Consider the following 12,812-nt stretch of genomic DNA (forward strand, 5'->3'; position numbering starts at 1 on the left):
TGTACCCAGACCAAACTCCTCTGATTTGCTCCAGGAGACATGGGCACCAAGCTCAGGGTCCAGGAAGTGAGCACCCTATCTGCAGGTCATCTTTGATAGAAGTGTTCCCTCTCCATCCAGGCAAATCATGCTTTTAGAAAAAGTGAGCCCAGGTTGTCTGAGACAACATACTGGGGTGGTGCTGTATCATGGGGAGGCGTGCACAGGCCTGCCCCCCACCCGGATCCCTTCCCGGGAACAGAGCAATAACTCAGGGTTTACCGCCAGTTTTTATGATCTTAGACACTCACCCTCCAACCATTTGAGGCAATTAAGAATGTTTACCTCTGAATCAAGGGCAAATCATCCAACAGCTTCCTGCCCAGGGTTTGAGTGGGCAGAACTGCCTGTGAGAAGTTCTGCTTCTGAAATGGGAGGAGGGCTGTGAAAAGCCTCATTGTAATGGTCAGTTAGGGTAAGGGACATAGGGAGGTCTGAACTTCCGCCCCTGTTTTCATGTGTTCCCTTTCTTCCCGGGTGTTGGTGCGGTCTCCTAGGACCCGCGAGGTGGCCAAGGTCAGGAGGAGATCCCGGCCTGATGTCCCCCTTGCCCACCAGCTCCCCCCCACACCAGGTCTGACCACACCAGCTCTGCCTTCCTCTCTGGGCTTCTCGGAGGAGAGAATTAGGTTTCAGCATTGGTACCACGGAGACACGGGCTGCAAGGATTTGCCTTTTAGTTTTCTAATTGGTGCTTCCCCCCATGAAATACAGGGCAGAGTAATACTTAGGATTGGATTTTAGAGTTCATTTCTACCTGTGCTTCCCTCTGGTGAATTACCTGGGAGAGTAAGTAATACTTATAATTGGATTTTAGAGTTCTGGAGCCCAGTCTGTGTTTAGTGTATCGTTTTCCATTCCCCCATCCTCCCTAGAAACTAACATTTTAGGTTTCTGGTAAATTACTGAGTCCAGAGTTGGTATCCTCGGGGAGTATTTTACCTCAAAGCACTATTAATCATCAGAACTACCTGCGGGGCTTGTTAAAACACAGGGAACGTTTTACTTTAATAAGTTTCTGGGTGATCCTGATGCTGCTGGTCCAGGACCTCACTTAGAGAAACACCAGCCTATGCCATACAGCCATCCTTTTCTTTCCCTGCTTCCTAGCTACCCCATCCCTGTAACCGCCCCCCATAAGAGAGGAAGAAATCAGGCTGGTGCTGGCTGCTGAGGGAATTACAGAATTGAAATTAACAAGAGAAGCTTGAATTACCTGAATTTCCTATCAGAGTTTTCTCTATGCCTTTCCCAGGAAATAGGATTTCTTAAATTCTGTGCTTCCACGAATCAACGTTTTACCCATAGTAGAGAATTCTTCTGTCAAAAAGACAATCTTTTATCTTTGGAATACAATCTCAACATTAACCGTTCCTTCTGATGAGAATTAAGTCTGTTTCTTTCCCTTTTTTATTGAGATACAGTGAACATATAATAGTATGTTAGTTTCAGGTACACACCATGATGATTGGATAATCGTAGATATTGCTAAAAGATCACCACAGTCAGTCTAGTTAACATCTGTCACCGTTCCTTTTATTTTCTTGTGATGAGAACTTTAACGATTTCCTCTCTTCGCCACTTTCAAATACACAATACCGATTTATTAACTACAGTCACCATGTTGTACATCATTTCCCCAGGACTTACTTATTTTATAACTGGAAAATTGTACCTTTTCACCACCTTCACATTTCCCTCTTATTTTGAATTCATCTCCCCTTTACCATCAAACAAAATACCATGGAATAAAAGCTCATATTTACTGAGGGCCTACTATGTGCGAAGGACTTTACTAATACCATTCAGTGATTTACATGAGCCATATCAAAGGATCTTCCCAAGAATTTTGCAAAGTACATGTTATTCACCCATTTTACATACAAGTAGATTAAAGGTTAAGGAGATTTTGTGGTTGCCCAAGGTCACCTCAGTAAGTCCTAGGTAGGACAGAGATTCAAATCCAGACCTGATTCCAGAGATTAAGTTATATTGTCATAGGGTTCTATTTTCTATAATAGTCTATCTGCTATACTATAAAATAGTCAATTACAAAATGAAAGACTTGCCATATATTAAAAAAGCCTTCTGTGATCCCTTCATTCATTACCTGTTTTTATTAAATACATACTATGTGTCATGCTCTATAGTCTGGCCCTGTGAATACAATGGTATAAAACAACTTTTCAAAATACATTTTACCAGACTAGCTTATAAAAATTTTTTTAATTTTATTTTAAAGATTTTATGTATATTTTTATTTATTTGAGAGAGAGAGAACAGTGGGAGAGGGAAAAACAGAGGGAGAGGGACAAACAGACTCCTGGCTGAGCAGGAGGAGCCTGTAATGGGGCTTGATCCCACTATCCAGATATCAGGACCTGAGCTGAAATCAAGAACCCGACACTCAACCAAATGAGCTACCCAGATGCTCCTAAAAATTTGTTTTTTTAAAGATTTTCTTTATTTATTTGAGAGACAAAGAGAGAGCATGAGCAGGCGGAGGGGCAGAGGAAGAGGGAGAGAAAGAATCCTCCAGCTGATGCACCTCTGAGTGAGGAGCCCACAGGGGCTCGATCCCAGGACCCTGGGATCCTGACCTGAGCCATGACCTGAGCTGAAAGCAGATGCTTAACCAACTGAGTTACTTAGGTGCCCCAAAACTTTAATTTTAAAATAGTTTGTCCTCGGGGCGCCTGGTGGCTCAGTGGGTTAAAGCCTCTGCCTTTGGCTCAGGTCATGATCCCAGGGTCCTGGTATCAAGCATCAGGCTCTCTGCTCAGCAGGGAGCCTGCTTCCTCCTCTCTCTCTGCCTGTCTCTCTGCCTACTTGTAATCTCTGTCTGTCAAATAAATAAGGAAAATCTTAAAAAAAAAAAATAGTTTGTCGTCTGATTCAAAGTCTTCCAAAAAGTACATCCATTCAGCTCAGAATCGTATTCCTCCCGCCTATATTTCTAGCAAACTTCCTCGATTTTCTTTATTTTTTTCCTCGATTTTCTATAAAGTCAGTTTAACAAACTTTGTTTCTTATTTGTCCTGAAGAAGCATGTGTTGCTTTAATTTTTAAAATATTTTTATTTTTTGAATGAATGATACATAGCTCGAAATTTAAAAGAAACAAAAAGGTATAGAGTAAAACTTAATCTCCCTTTTACTCCTGGCCCCCAGCTCCCCAGATCTCCCAGACGCAACTACTATTGTATGTATACATTGTCTTCCTCCCTTCCTTTCTCAACACAAATCCTTGGTTACTATCTACTTTTTTTTCCCATGGACATAACTTGGACATTATGCCAAATCAATAAATATAGTTACTTTCTTCTTTTTAATAGCTGCATATAGAAATAACTCTAAAACGTACCATATGATATTTAACTCATCCCTGTTGATGAACATATAACACGCTCCAATATTTCTCTGTGATTAAGAATTCCACAAGGACTGCCCTTGTATGTATATCAATTCACACATGAGCAAATCTATTCGTAAGATGATTTCCTGTAAGGGGAAGTGGTGGGTCCAAGTCAAATGGTATGTGCATCTGTAATTTAAAAGTGTTCCATTCCAGAATTTTTCAAGCATTACTAAAGAAAAGAGACCAGTATAATGAACCCCCACACGCCCATCACCCAGCTTGCACACACCATTACTCCATGGCTGATACTATTTTATAAATATATCGGCCCTATTCATTCCCCTCACCTCAAATTATTTTGCAATGATTTCAAACAATGTTATCTTACTGGTAAATATTTTGGCACTATTTCTGAAAGCTAAGGGATTTAAGAATATGTGTGTGCATGTGTGTGTGTGGGTACCATTTCATTATTACACCTCAAATAAATTCATAATAACTTATCAATGTCCTCTACTACCTTGTTAGTGTCATACTTCCCCAAACTCTCATGAGAATTTATTTTTGAAAGTCTGTTCTTTGTTTCAGAATCTACTTAAGTCCATCTTATTCACTGCAGCTAGTCGAGTCTTTGGATTTTCCCCCGCATCTCTCTCTGTGGGAGATCATTCTGTAACTTGCAACTATACAGACAACAAATCCAGAGAACTGTCAGAGGGAAGAGGCTTGTCTCCACACACTTTGCTCAAGATACTGGCCTGCTTTGACTATCAGTGGGAGTACAGGTCTGGAACCCATACTTCTGTTCTTGGTGAGAACCTGTCAGGTTCAAGGAGGAATGGGGGGGGTGGCAAGAAGTCTGGATTCCCCACATCCAGTTCTAACTGGGCTCACTGCTGTGGCCGGTCTCAGCCTTCTAGAAGGCAGTGGAGTGACTAGTGGGATGAGGAGCCTTTCCTGTCCTGCAAGCACCTGGCACAGCTTTGCCATCCGACACACTCCAGGTCAGATCTCAGCTGGTATAGTTAGTCTCAGGAGGCCTAGAGCCAAGCTCTCTGAGCTGAAATGTCCTCACCTTAAAACTGAGTGTTAATCCTTATCTTCAAGGAGTGAGAATCAAACGATATAATACATAGAGCTAGTGCTCAATGAGTGTAACTAATATGATTCTCCAATCCTGTGATGCCATGATGGAGACTCACGGAGAGGCTCCAATACCCCCAAACCAGAGAAAAGAAACAGCTCTTGTTTCTCCGAGGCCCATTGATTGTTAAATATAGCATGCCTATCCACGGTATCCTAGCTCTCTTGCTGTCGTCCCATCAGCTCATCTCTCCCCCGTCCCCAGTCCGCAGGGGAGCCTGGCCACCCACTCAAGACCAAGCATTTCTATCCTGGTGCCATCTGTCCCTACTAAGTGTGGATTTCAGGCACAGGGGCTGGGCTTTCAAGGCGGGAGACACTCTCTCCGGCTCACCTTTGTTTCTCGCCCTGAAGGGAACAACAGAATCACTTAAACAGCCCCCGGGCCCTGCCTAGTGGAACAAAGAGCCTGGCATTATCTATTCTTTCTGGCCAGCTGCTCCGCTCATTTCGCTACGCAGAGGGGTCCGCAAAGCCCACTGTGCAAATAGATCCCAGACGCGGGGCTCCCGCCGCTGCCAGACCCGATCAGCGGTCCGGGATCCGCACTCCAGCCCACCCCCCACCCCCCACCTCTTCAGGCTTTGGCTGGCGTCGTGTTCCCCGGACCCCCGGCGGAGAGTGCGGGCGTTGAGACCCCTGTCACTCCGCCCTGGCGTGGGGCCCCTGGCCCCCAACTCGGCCCTGTGAGCCCACGCCGGCCACGGAGCTCCGGCAACCCTCGCGCGTTAGAGACCCAGGGGGATCGGAGCCCAAAGCACACAAAGGGTCGGGGTCCGCGAGGGCCTGGGCCACCTGGAGGCCGACGGGCGCCCGCCCCCCGCGCCCCCACGCCGCTGCCCGCGCGCCGAGCCCGCGCCGCAGGCGTCACGGAGGCGTGCGTCTCCTTATATGGTCAAATGACACGGCGGGGGTTCTCTCGGGCGGGAGCAGCCGCGCTCCACCCGGCCCGCCGCCCCGCCGCAACCCTGCGCCGCCGCCGCCGCCGGCCCGGACGCCCGCCAGCCGCCCGCCCGGTCCCCAGAGCCCGCCCGCGCCGCGCGGTGAGTGCCCTCCGCCCGCGCCCCCCGCGGGAAGCCGACACCTTGGGGACCGGGGGAGAGCTAGCCGCGGGAGAGCCGGGGAGACTGGAGCCGAGACGTGGGGGAGACCCGGGAGAGGGGAGAGGAGATGCGGGCGAGACCCCGGGAAAGGGGGACGGAGCCGAGGGGCGACAGGGACGGAGGGGAACAGAACCGTGGGGACACCTGGGAGGGGGAGCCAGGCCTTGGAGGCGACCCGGAGACCGGGGAGACCCAGGAGAGGGAGGCTGAACCTTTGGAGAGATCCGGGGAGAGGGGATCGCAGCTGCGGGGTGACCCGGGCAAGGGGGGTAGAACCCCGAGGACACCAGGGAGAGGGGAGCAGAACCTTGGGGATACCCAGGGAGAGGCGAGCGGAGCGTCTCGGGAGACCCGGAGAAAAGCCTGATAGAGGGGAGCAGAAATGTAGGGACACCTGGGAGAGGGGAGTGTAGCTGCAGGGTAACTCCGGGAGAGGGGAACAGAACCGTGGGGATACCCAGGAAGAAGGGAAGACCCACAGCCAAGAGAGAGACCCCTAGAAGGCAGGGGGAAAGGGAGCTGAACTGATAGGACACCTGGGAGAGGGGAACTGGCCTTGGGGACACTCGGGGAGAAGGGAGGTGAGCCTTGGGGGTAAGCCCCGGGGAGGGGAGCCTAACCGTGTTGGGGAGAGCTCAGCTGGGGCGGGGGGACGCTGTAAGTCTGGAGGGACACACCACCGCATGCCGCATGCCTGGAGAGAAGACCAAAGTCTGGGTCTTGGCCAGGCTGGTCACCTCGGAGTGGAAACGGGGTCACTGCCACCCACGGGAGAGCCCTGGGCAAAGGCTGGCCAAGGGTCCAAGCACGGGGAGGTGACTGCCCCTGTCCTCCCTGGGGGCCAGGACTTGGGAGTGTGTGAGCAGGGGTTGCCATCTGCCTGGGGGGGTGTTGGGGCATTTCCCTTGGTCCAAAGATATGGAGCTTCCCATGTGGCCTGGGGCATTGACTGGTGTAGAACTTAAAAGACTGAACTAGCAGATTTTAAAATTGGGTCTTATTTTAAAGGAGAGAAATTCTGATCTTCTTAAGTGACAGATGGGTGATATTTTAACATACCTGCAGTTTGGGGAAGAAAGGGTTAAGTGTCGTTTCCTATTTAAATCAAGAATCAGTCAAGCTTCTTTTCAGATCCCAGTTCGGGTTTCCCTGGAACTAGTCTAACCCAGGTTAAATGAAATGTATGTGGCTGCCTTCCCTGGTGTGCGATGTGCGCCTGCCCTGTGGAGTCCCTTGCCTTTGGGACAAAATAAATCACAGATGGGGCTTATAATCAGGAAAACTGTGTTCGAAACACCGGCCATATACTTCTTGCGCTTTGGCTAGCTCTGCCTACCTGTGTTTTGTAATAATATGTTAGAGGGGGAAAGCTCTGATGTCCTGAAGGTGATTTACACCAAGCCACATCTGAGGCAGGTACAGGGATTTCTAGTCTGACTCTTAAACTTCCATAGAACCAATCGCAATGAAGAGCAGTTCATTGTGCATTTTTGTAAAAATTTTTTCAGTGTTTTCTTCTGAATTTGCTCACTCTGAATTTTTAAGATGATCAATTAATACATTTGACCCGTGAACAACGTGGGAGTTAGGGATGCCCACTGCCCCCCACCCTGTGCAGTTGAAAATCCAAGTATAAGTCTTGGGGTGCCTGGGTGTCTCAGTGGGTTAAAGCCTCTGCCTTCAGCTCAGGTCATGATCCCAGGGTCCTGGGATCGAGCCCCATATCGGGCTCTCTGCTCAGCAAGGAGCCTGCTTCTCCCTTTCTCTCTCTCTCTCTGCCTGCCTCTTTGCCTGCTTTGTGATCTCAGTCTGTCAAATAAATAAATAAAAATCTTAAAAAAAAAAAAAAAAGAAAATCCAAGTATAAGTCTTTACTCCCCAGAAATGTAATCACTGTTGACAGGAAGCCTTACTGATCGCATAAAGTTAATCAAGACATATTTTATGTTATATGTATTGTACGCTGTATTCTTACAATAGAGAAAAGAAACCATTATTCAGAAAATCATACAATACATTCATCACATTCATCACAGTGATGTAGTTATGTAAAAAAAAAATTACATGTAAGTGGACCTGCACAGTTCAAACCCGAGTTGTTGGAGGGCCAACTGTATACAAAACTGGGTTTCCACAGTGTTTATTATCATGCTGTGCTATAAAATGCTTTTTTACACAGCAGCATATTAATAACGGCTGAATGGGCTTCTTATAGACCAGGCACTGTTTGGGGCACTTACATTCACAGTCTCATTTAATCCTCACAAATACTCTATGAGACAGGTGTGAGAGGCTAGTGGGCATGCATGCCTGGAGCAAGGCTGCCTGACGTCACATTCCTCCACGTCTAGCTGTGCAGACTGAACTCAGTCACCTGATCTCCGGGTACCTGGGTTGCCGTTGGGAAACAGGGAGATGATCATGGCTTGCTTGAAGGGTTGTCATCAAGCCTGCATGTTATAAGTAGTATACATATTGATACCATCCTTGTCTTTGCAGAGAAACTGAAGCACAACAAAAGTAACTTTTGTTCAAGGTTTCCCAGCCGGTAAATGGCAGCTTGACTGGAAAGCCTCAGTGCTGATCACTAAAATACTGGGGATGTAACTGAATATTTCACAGAGGCCTTCTGCTGCATATTTTGACCCACAATTGCTTGTTGAACCTCCTCTGGTCCGGAAAGAGTTTGTCTGAGTTTGTCTGAGTTGCAGACAAAGCCCTATAGGATATCGGAAAATAATTAGGCCGTACGTCTGGAGGCCTGGGGTCTTCCCCTCCACCACCCCCAAGATTTATTTATTTATTTATTAGAGAGAGAACGAGGGGAGGGAGGGACAAAAGGAAATGGAAAGAATCTCAAGCAGATTCCCTGCTGAGCCAGGAGCCTGACATGGGGCTGATCTCATGACCCATGAGATCATGACCTGAGCTGAAATCAAGAGTGGGTTGTTTAACTGACTGAGCCCCCCAGGTGCCCTGGGAGGCCTGGGTTCTATCCCTGTTCTGCATCTAAGGATGCACTACCCAGCCTCTACGGCTAGGGCAGCTTCATTTGTCAACAAGGGGTCTGGAGTAGGTAAGCTTCTCTCTGCCTCAGAGGCCAGGAGATACGAAGTTCCTTGAGCTTGAGTGAATAGGTAGAGCTATTGGATACTTCCTGTGTAGTTTTCTTAGGAGAATTCCATCAAAGCTCATTGATCCTGTGGAACTATACTGAGAAGCCACTTCTTGAACATGACCACCTTGAGCAAAATGCCCAAGATCATCTCTTGGTGACCAAGAGCCTGGTCTTCCAGGAGACCATGCAGGCATTGTGACTTTGGGGTGAGTCACCAGGCACTTCTGTTATCTTGAACTGTGGATTTTTGACTTTGGCCCCTGTGATGGTTTATTTTATGTCAACTTGACTGGGCTGCAGGATGTCTAGACAATTGCTCAGATATTACTTCTGGGTATATCTGTGAGAGGGTTTCTGGATGACACAACATCTGAATCTGTAGACTGAGTGAAGCAGATTGCCCTTCCCAATATGGGTGGGCCTCGTCCAATCAGTCGAAGATCTCACCATAAAGGCCGAGCAACTGGGAGTTCCTCTTTCCTGACCGCTGGGCTGGGATATCAGCCTTTACAGCCTTCAGCCTCAGACTGAAAAGGAAAACTTCCCCAGCCTGACTGCAGAGCGGGGACATCGGTCCTTTCTAGCCTTTGAGCTCGAACTGAAACTCAGCTCTTCTTGGGTCTTGGGCCTGCTGGCTTTTGAACTGCTAATTTACACTACTGGCTCTTCCGGTTCCCCAGCCTTCTGCAGATCTGGGGACTTCTTAGCTTCCATAAGAGTGTGAACCAACGCCTTGTGATAAATCTCTCTCTCTCTCTCTCTCTCTATATATATATATATATATGTATGTGTGTATATATGTATACATATGTATATATCCTGTTGGTTCTATTTCTCTGGAGGACCTGACTAATAGAGTTCTCTAATAACCTCGCTTAAAAATTCTCCTGCCAACAGGGCACCTGGGTGGCTCAGTCAGTTAAGTGCCTGACTCTTGGTTTTGTCTCAGGTCATGATTTCAGGGTCGTGAATTTGAGCCCCGTGTCCGGCTCCACTCTCAGCACGGATTCTGTTTGCGATTCTCTGACTCTGCCCCCCCCCCCCCCCGACTCGCTTACTCTCTCTCTCTCTTTCTCTCAAATAAATGAAATCTTTTAAAAGAAATTCTCCCACCAGCCATCAGTCTTGCCTTTTAAAGATGCCAAGACTGCTTTGCCATTGGTGGCATTGCCTTTCCTTTTAAGTTTAAGAAATGTAGCTGCCTTCCTGGAGATCTAGTGAGAGGCCCGGGCAGCACCTGGTGTCTCTGCCGTCAGCGCTGTTGTCCTGAGTGGTTCTCACACCAAGTCTGAACTTGAATGTCCGGTGTCATCACACTCGTCCTTGGCCCTCGTACACCGTGCGCTTACTTCCCTGAGTCAGTCTGTGACTTAAACAGCCTCAGGCTACGGTACTAAGTGAGGCAGGTGATGTCTGCGCCAGTGAGAGAAGCCGCTGCCCTGTTTTTATGGGTAAAGAAAATGAATGTCACAGGGCATCCTTGAAGTCTGGAGATACTTAGTTTTCTAATCAAAAAGAAAATGGATCTGTCCATGCTCAATGATACGACTTTTGGAATCACAGACAATTAGCGAGTCAATGAAGAAGGAAGCCAGGGATGTGCAGGACGGTCCTGACAGGATCCCAAAGCAGCACGCTAAAGCAACACCATGAAGGAACAGGACCGGGAGAGAGAAGGGGCCAGTCCCTCAGGGATGTCGGGCGTCACCATAGGAAGAGGCCAGTTGGGACTCTTGATGGAAGGCCAGGCAGACAGAAAGTAAACAATGAGCTGCCTTTCGGAGATTGGGGGAGACTGCTGAGAGAGAGTGAGCTGATTTCATTTTGTTTCTGTGGAAACAAAGAATAAATAATGTGTTCCCATGTTCCCAGGAAGGTGGTGGGTAGAGCTATAGGGTGGGGGTGGGGGGCCTTCTCTAAAACCCCCACACAGGTGAGTTACCAGCCTGAGTCAGCCCGCCATGCTAGCCCGATAATTATACTTATCTTGCGTTGACTGAGTTGACATGTTTTGATATTAAGTGACAAGAGAGTCTCTTAAAGGTGATTGAAATTCTTTGGAGCTAGAACTATTCTGGAATCCTTTTAGAGATCCTATGTTTTTCCCCAGTCTCCCAGGGCCTAGAACAATATGCAGAGAATAGTGGTCACTCAATATCTTCTTACTGACTGGTTTTAAAAGCCTATAGGACGTCAAACCAGCTTTATCATTCTTGTATTCATGGACGTAAGGTGGGAAACCTTGCATTTATTATTTTCCCATTTCTTGTCACTATTCAGTGTTCCAAAGATAATTTGGAAGATAGTGGTTTACATTAGTCAAGCATTGTCTCTTATACAGAACATTCCCTTTTTTTTTTTTAAGATCTATTTATTTATTTTAGAAAGGTGGGGGGTGCCTGGGTGGCTCAGTGGGTTAAAGCCACTGCCTTCGGCTTGGGTCATGATCCCAGGGTCCTGGCATCGAGCCCCACGTCGGGCTCTCTGTTCCGCGGGGAGCCTGCTTCCTCCTCTCTCTCTGCCTGCCTCTCTGCCTAGTTGTGATCTCTCTCTGTCAAATAAATAAAATATTTAAAAAAAACCCAAAACCATAATTTATAGAAAGGGGGGCACTCAAGCAGCGTGGGGGACAGAAGGAGAGGGAGAGAGAGAATCCCTGAGCAGACTCTCTGCTGAGGGCAGAGCCCAGCGATGCTGTGGCTGCATCCCAGAGCCCGGAGATCATGACGTCAGCTGAAATCAAGAGCAGGCGGCCCAACTAACCTAGCCACCCAGGCGCCCCTCCCACAGAACGTTTCATAAAGCCATCAGAGACAAATCAAGATTTTTTTTTTAAGGTTTTGAAAGTTACCTGTTTTTCTGCATCAGATTATGAAACATCCCAGACTCCTGCCCATATACTCAGTAAAGGCTCATTAAATCAATCCAGAAGTTTAACACATAGTAGTCGGCCTAGCCAATCTTGCACCTTACCAAACACCAAAAAATCAACTTCTAGGGGCGCCTGTGTGGCTCAGTCTGTTAAGCATCTGCCTTCAGCCCAGATCATGATCTCAGGGTCCTGGGACCGGGCCCTGCATTGGGCTCCCTACTCAGCGGGAAGCCTGCCTCTCCTTTCTCCTTCTGCCTCTTCCCCCACTCATACTCCCTCTCCCTCTTTCTCTCAAATAAATTAATTAATTTTAAAAAATCCATTTCGAATTGGTTCTAAGTGCATACCTATATTCTTTCAAATAGCAAACTCCTTGAACTTGCACCTCTCTTTCATGCACCGGAACTTTTGTCTAAAAGAAACAGTTGAGCTAGACTAATGGAGTGTTAGTGGTGAGCCCTGTGTGTGTGTGTCCATACTTCTCTGTGCAGGAAAGCAAAGTGTGCAGGGTGCTCTCTGGCGACAGTCACAGAGGGGAGAGCCCGAGCACTGAGACAGAGGGTCTTGGACTTCTAGGCAAGCTGTGTCCGTGCAGGGCCTGTCCCAAATACCTGGAGCCTGTGTCAAGGGCTCTAGCACGTTCTTCGCAGAGATGCTTGGAAGCATCTGCCTGGTTTTTGCTCCTTGGGCTGACCAGGCCTCTCGTGGACGGTGCAGCTGTGTGTTCCCCAGGGTGCAGAGTCCAAACACAGTAAGAGAGAGCCTACCTGCTGTGGAAGCAGCAGTTTATCTGGAAGAGGGAAGAGGCCAGAGACACAGGAGAAGGAATGAAGCTCGGGGTCTGTTACATGAGAAATCTGCAGAAGGTCGGACGCCAAACCACATTACATTGCGGGTTTGGTATGCAGAGGGGACGGTGCCCGTAAAACATGCCTCGTTTTCATTCTTGATTTTTGCCCACATGTTTGTACTCCTCCTCCATTTGTCCTTTCATTCCCCAAGTATTTGTCAAGCGGCTGACCCTGCGTCTGTCAGCGGGTGGTGAGGCCACAGCAATGTGCCCACCTTCATAGGGCTTCTGGTTCCGTGGGGGACACAGGTGGTTGCCGTGTCACATGGTGTTGTAAAAACGTTGCCTTTTTAAATACATTCTTTGAAAAGAGCCCACGTGCAGTGGGCC

The 12,812-nt window shown here is 47.9% G+C and overlaps 1 protein-coding gene across 3 annotated transcripts in view; it reads left to right on the forward strand.

Annotated features, from left to right (window-relative positions):
* The window catches only part of FHL2 (four and a half LIM domains 2), a 69,827-nt gene that overhangs the window by 26,450 nt on the left and 30,565 nt on the right, over window positions 1-12,812 (forward strand). Inside the window, exon 1 of one of the 3 annotated variants that reach the window (XM_045981163.1) lies at window positions 5,536-5,582. The exons of the other annotated variants lie outside the window; for them this stretch is intronic. The gene's annotated coding sequence lies outside the window, so the exon portion shown is untranslated. Of the gene's footprint in view, window positions 1-5,535; window positions 5,583-12,812 lie in introns of those variants that run through there. 3 annotated transcript variants of the gene reach the window in all.

The sequence above is a fragment of the Meles meles genome, chromosome 16, assembly GCF_922984935.1.
Source record: "Meles meles chromosome 16, mMelMel3.1 paternal haplotype, whole genome shotgun sequence".
Classification (NCBI taxonomy): domain Eukaryota; kingdom Metazoa; phylum Chordata; class Mammalia; order Carnivora; family Mustelidae; genus Meles; species Meles meles.